This window comes from Equus przewalskii, chromosome 19 (assembly GCF_037783145.1).
Source record: "Equus przewalskii isolate Varuska chromosome 19, EquPr2, whole genome shotgun sequence".
Classification (NCBI taxonomy): domain Eukaryota; kingdom Metazoa; phylum Chordata; class Mammalia; order Perissodactyla; family Equidae; genus Equus; species Equus przewalskii.
Genome location: NC_091849.1, coordinates 10,745,449 through 10,751,382, shown reverse-complemented (window position 1 = coordinate 10,751,382; position 5,934 = coordinate 10,745,449). Strand labels below are relative to the sequence as shown.

Sequence of the window (5,934 nt, the reverse complement as noted above, 5' to 3'; positions counted from 1 at the left end):
TATATTTATTGATATGTAAGAAGTATAACTTATTTCGTATGAATTCCACTGAAAAGACACAAAAAACAGTAGTCTGTAGTATGTCAATAAAGTCTGGAAACAGGTGAACGTACATAAGGCCATCAAGGACATTTTCAAAGTGTAAAATCCACACACACACACACGCACACATGCACACACAGAATGCTTCCAGACTTTATGTAGAATGGAAATCAAGTCTCATGTAACTGGGATCCTATTTACGGTTACTCAGAAATGCTTATCAGCTGAGTATGTGTTTTTCGACTACCCGAGTAAATCCATGGCTCTCGGGTCTTGAAGAGCAAAATTAGCAAACTCTCTCGTAAGAGCCAAAGTAGATGGTCAGACTATGGGGAGGAAGCGTTCTCATCCAAGTCTACAACATGAAAGGAAACAACAGTATCTCTGTTCCATGTGCGTGTATTTATTCCTTCTGATAATATGAGGATGAGGCAGCACCCCTGGGGTAACGTTTTTCCCTGTAAATCCCTTCAAATACTGAACTATTATTTCCTTTGTTGGTTTTCAGGGGGAAATCTTGCTCTCAAACACGTTGGTCAAACATATGGATAGTGTACTTCCACGGAACCTCGGTGGGTACAAGGTCTTCCAGGCAGTTCAGGTCAGCCTGTAGCTTGGAAACTCCTGCGAAGACCACAGGCTCCCTCTGAGAAGCCATAAAGGCATTTACAAAGCAGCTCAGAAGCCTTTCCACTGCGTCTTTGAAAGCAGCTGTGGCTTTCTCATGCACATGAACACAGTAGACATTTTGAGGCATGTAAAGAGCCCTGAAGAGCGTTTCAAATGTATCCGTCTTCGTGGATGACCATGACATATGCCAAAGGGAACTCAGCTTCATCTTTAGACAGAAGTTTCATTATGTAGTGATTTTGGATCAAGTATTGTTGGCAAGTTATGTTCCACAATGGTGTCTTTGATATATTTCCACCCAAGAAGATTTTCTTTCCTGTCACAATCATGTCACAGACTTCTTCAAGGACATTTGACATTTTTCCCATTTGCAGGTATTTTTGCTAGACTCAATTGTTGCTATACAGGAACAAAAGAATTCTAGAAATGGCCAGAAGCCCTACAGTTAACCCGAACACCTTCACCTTCATTTTTCCTTCCATGTCTTCTTCATTTGCCATTTGCCAGAATTCATACCATTGCTGAAATCAGTCTGCAAGTCCATCCTGACTGTTGGAAAATCTACTCCCATTTTGAAGCTCAGTATCTAAGGGATACTGTAAATATTCTGTAAGAACACGGTTCCCCCCCGATGTTGGTCTCAATGCAGACACAGATGAAAAGGAGTTAATAAATAACCTTAGTCCTCGTTAGCTGTATTTGTTGAGTCCAAATGCTTGTTTCACGCCCTTGCTTAATTATAGCTTGGTAACTTGTTGTTTTCTTGTCTAATCAAAGGGGTGACTCAACGGTCACAAGGATTTATGAGCTTATTTTGCAGAGGAAAAAGAATGCCTCAAGGAAGTTACGACCACCAGATAACCAGCCCCCTGCTGCTGCTGACACCAAAAAGTCTGGTTGCTCAAGGTCTTATCTGAAGTGAAAGAAACACGGATTTCCCCTTTGTTTCCCTGAAACTCCTCCTCCCAAGCCCCTCAGCCCTATAAAGATCCCCTGCTTCCTCCTTTTGTTAAGTTGGATCTGAGAGAACCTGTTCTCCTGCCTTTTTGTTTTGGCCAATTCAAATAAACCTATATACTTCCAATCACTGGTGTCTCAGTGATGTCTTACTGTGCATCAGGCACGGACCTGGGGTTAAGACATTTGGTATCAACTTCTTATTTTGAGCAAGAAGAGAAATACTGCCACTCATTTAAGGGACAGGGAATCAACCACAAGCCCACAGTTCTTCTCTTACACTGAACGGATTGAAAGGATTGAGCGGATCTGAGAACATGAACCACTGGGGCCAACTGAGCAAAAGCTGAGCAGTGTTAGGTACCTTTGTCTACGTCAACCTCAGGTTAAGATCCTCACAAATCTGCCACAGCTGCCAAATCAGGGTAGCCTTTCCCACATGGGGTGAGGACAGAACATGTGTCTGTCTTGCAGCCATTTTACCCCAGAGAAGGGCACCATCGCAATCACCGACGTCATCTTTGAATACCAGGGACAATATATTTCTTCAACTTGGGGCAGTCTCAGTCATCCTGAGGTAGGTCATCACTGACATTTACATTGACAGCACCTAGAGTTACTCACTAGCAGTGTTTCTCATAGGACTTCAGAGCTGGAAAGAGTCTCGCAGATTATTCAGACCAACTCATTCAATTCACAAATGCAAAACACTGAAAATGAACTCTAACTAATAGCCTATCACACTCTTGTCTCCGTTATCTCACTGACAACCTGTGAGGTAAGTATCGACATATCCATTTTACACATGAGGAAATTAAAGGACAAATGAATGCTGATTTGCCTGATAGCCAATAATGAGTTAATGGTAGCATCAGGTCTCAAACCCAACTCTTCTGATTCCACAGGCCTTCTACCTGGAATATTCTCTCCTCCCACGTTTTCTTGATGAGTTCCCCCATCCATGAAGTCCCCATGTGGCATCACTTCCCTGGTGTCCCTTCCCTGTCCCCACAAGTCTGAGTTAGGAGCCCTTCCACCTGCCCTAATAGAACCTGGTACCCTTCTAATTGCTTGATTCTTTGCTCCATCACTAGCACATGGCAGACTATCTACTGATCACTGTATTTTCAGCACCCAGCTTACAGGAGGCCCTCATCATTGGATTAAGTCCAGCTGCTCTTCTTCCCTCTGTAACAGGGCTCAGGAAAACTATGGTGGGGGTGGGGTGGGGGCCCATTCTAGCCTGCCGCATGTTTTTGTACAGCTTGTGAACTAAGAATGGTTTTACGCTTTTAAACAGTTGAAAGAAAATCCAAAGAAGAAAAATATTTTGTGACCTGCAAAAATTATAAGAAATTCAAATTTCCATCTCCGTAATACAGTTTTACCGGAACACAACCACATTCACTTCTTTTCAGATTGTCTATGGCTGCTTCCCATCACAACAGCAGAGCTGAGTAGTTCCAACAGAAACCATCTGGCCCCCAAAGCCTGATGTATTTACTACCTGGCCCTTGACAGACGATGTTTGCTGATCCTTCCCCTATAATTGCTGATGCTTCCGTTAACCATATGCTTTTGGTACATCAAGATGACTGTTGTGGACTTGGTACAATTTTACAGCTTTTTGCTTTATTTTCTGGATTTTCTTGTGAATGCTACAATGACATCATATTTGGGAGCACAGCATGAGCTTTAAAGAGAGACTTATGTGGGTTTGGCCTGGTTTTGCTGGTTCCTAGCTGTATGGCTTGGGCAAGTTGCTTTACCTTTCTCTTTCAGTTTCTTTTTTTATTGAGGTAACATTTGTTTATGTCTGGCTACATGCCCACTTGGGCAAGCAATGTGGGATAGGTTATGGAGAGACCAAAGAAAAGACCTGAAGACAGCGTACGAGACATATAGGTTTATTGAGAATTACGTACAGGGAGTGTCCAGGGGCGGCTGGGTGGATGGACTTGTGCACTGCTACCTCAGGCAGGGAGGGGACTGTTTATATAGGCAGAGGGGCACAGAGGCTATGTGCTTGCCAAGAGGGGCTGTCCCTGGTACGGTCAGCTTTCCCAGGAACAGTAGCTCACCTGGAGGGGTTCTATCTTCCTTCGTGATGTTCTTTGAGTGAGATAAGTTAAGATCCGGGCTGGCCAGGCCCTGGATCATTACAAATCCCAGCAGATGGGCATCTTGCCCAGATGAAGGGGGCCAGAAGGACACACAGCTCGTAAAGGGCTCACGGTTTATTGCTGAGCAAGCGTGACCCTACAGTTTACAGCATCTTATAGATTTCAAGTGTACATCATTATAATTCAACTTCTGTATACACTGCATAGTGTTTGCTAACAAAAGTCTATTGGCCACCCGTCACCGTACAAACATGCCCCTGTACCTCTTTTCCCCTCTGGCAACCACCAATCTGTTCTCTGAATCTATAAGTTTGTTTGTTTGTTGTTGCTGTTTGTTTGGGGTTTTTTTTTCATCTTCCGCATCTGAGTGAAATTCTATGGTATTTGTCTTTCTCTGTTTGATTTATTTCACTTAGCATAATGCCCTCAAGGTCCATCCATGTTGTCTCAAATGGCACAATTTTATCCTTTTCATGGCTTAGTAGTATTCTGTTGTGTATATATACTGCATCTTCTTTAACCATTCATCTGTTGATGGGCACCTGGGTTGCTTCCAAGTCTTGGCTATTGTGAGTAATGCTGCAGTAGACTTAGGGGTGCATAAATCTTTTTTAATTATTGATTTCATGCTTTTTGGATAAATATCCGGAAGTGGAATAGCTAGATCATATGGTAGTTCTATTCTTAATTTTTTGAGGACTCTCCATACTGTTGTCCATAGTGGCTGCAGCAATTTACATTCCTATCAGCGGTGTACAAAGGTTCTGTTTTCTCCACATCCTCTCCAACATTTGTTATTTCTTCTCTTTTTAGTAATAGCCATTCTGATGGGCATGAGGTGATATCTCATTGTGTTTTTGATTTGCATTTCTCTAATAATTAGTGATGTTGAATATCTTTTCATGGGCCTGTTGGCCATCTGTATATCTTCTTTGGAAAAATGTCGATTCATATCCTCTGCCCATTTTTTAATTAGGTTGTTTTTGTTGTTATTGTTGAGTTATTGAGTTCTTTACATAATTTGGAGATTAACCCCTTATTAGATATATGAGTTGCAAATATCTTCTTCTAATTGTTAGATTGTCTTTCATTTTGTTGATGGTTTCCTTTGCTGTGTGGAAGCTTTTTGGTTTGATGTAATCCCACTGGTTTATTTTTATTTTTGTTTCCTTTGCCTGAGGAGACATATTCAAAAAGATACTGTAAGACCGATGTGAAAATCATACTGCCTATGCTTTCTTCTAGGAGTTTTATGGTTTCAGGTCTTATGTTCAAGTTTGTAATCCATTTTGAGTTAATTTTTGTGTATGGTGTAAGTTAGTGGTCTGCTTTCGTTCTTTTGCATGTGGCTGTCCAGTTTTCCCAACACCATTTATTGAAGAAACTTTCCTTTCTCCATTGTATGTTCTTGGTTCCTTTATCAAAAGTTAGTTGTCCGTATACGTGTGGGTTTATTTCTGGGTTCTCAATTCTGTTCCATTGATCTGTTTGTCTGTTTTTCTGCCAATACCATGCTGTTTTGATTACTATAGCTTTGTAGTATACTTTGAAATCAGTAAATGTGATACTTCCAGCTTTGTTCTTTTTTCTCATGATACTTTGGCTATTCAGGTCATTTGTTGGGCCATGTAAATTTTAAGATTCTTTGTCTATTTCCATGAAAAATGTCATTGGGGATTTTGAAAGAGATTGCATTGAATTTGTAGCTTGATTTAGATAATATGGACTCCTTAACAATGTTTATTCTTCTAATCCATGACCATGAAATGTCTTTCCATTTCTTTCAGTCTTCCTCAATTTCTTTCAATGATGTCTTATAGTTTTCAGTGTACAGGTCTTTCACCTCCTTGGTTAAATTTATTCCTAGGTATTTTGTTGGGATTGCAAATGTGATTGTATTCTTGAGTTCTCTTTCTGCTACTTTGTTGTTAGTGTGTAAAACTGCAACTGACATTTGTCTGTTGATTATGTACCCTGCAACTTTACTATATTTGTTTATTATTTCTAATAGTTTTTTTGTGGATTCTTAAGGGTTTTCTGTATATAAAATCATGTCATCTACAAATAGTGACAATTTTACTTCTTCCTTTCCAACTTGGATGCCCTGTCTCAGTGTCACTGTGTGTAAAATAAAGACAATCCCAGTAGGGTTGTTTTGCGAATTAACATGAGTTAATAAGTG

General features: G+C 40.7%; 1 pseudogene; it reads right to left on the bottom strand.

Moving 5' to 3' along the window:
* Positions 1-219: 219 nt before the first annotated feature.
* Positions 220-1,031, bottom strand: LOC103559603 (N-acetyllactosaminide beta-1,6-N-acetylglucosaminyl-transferase-like; annotated as a pseudogene).
* Positions 1,032-5,934: the final 4,903 nt, after the last annotated feature.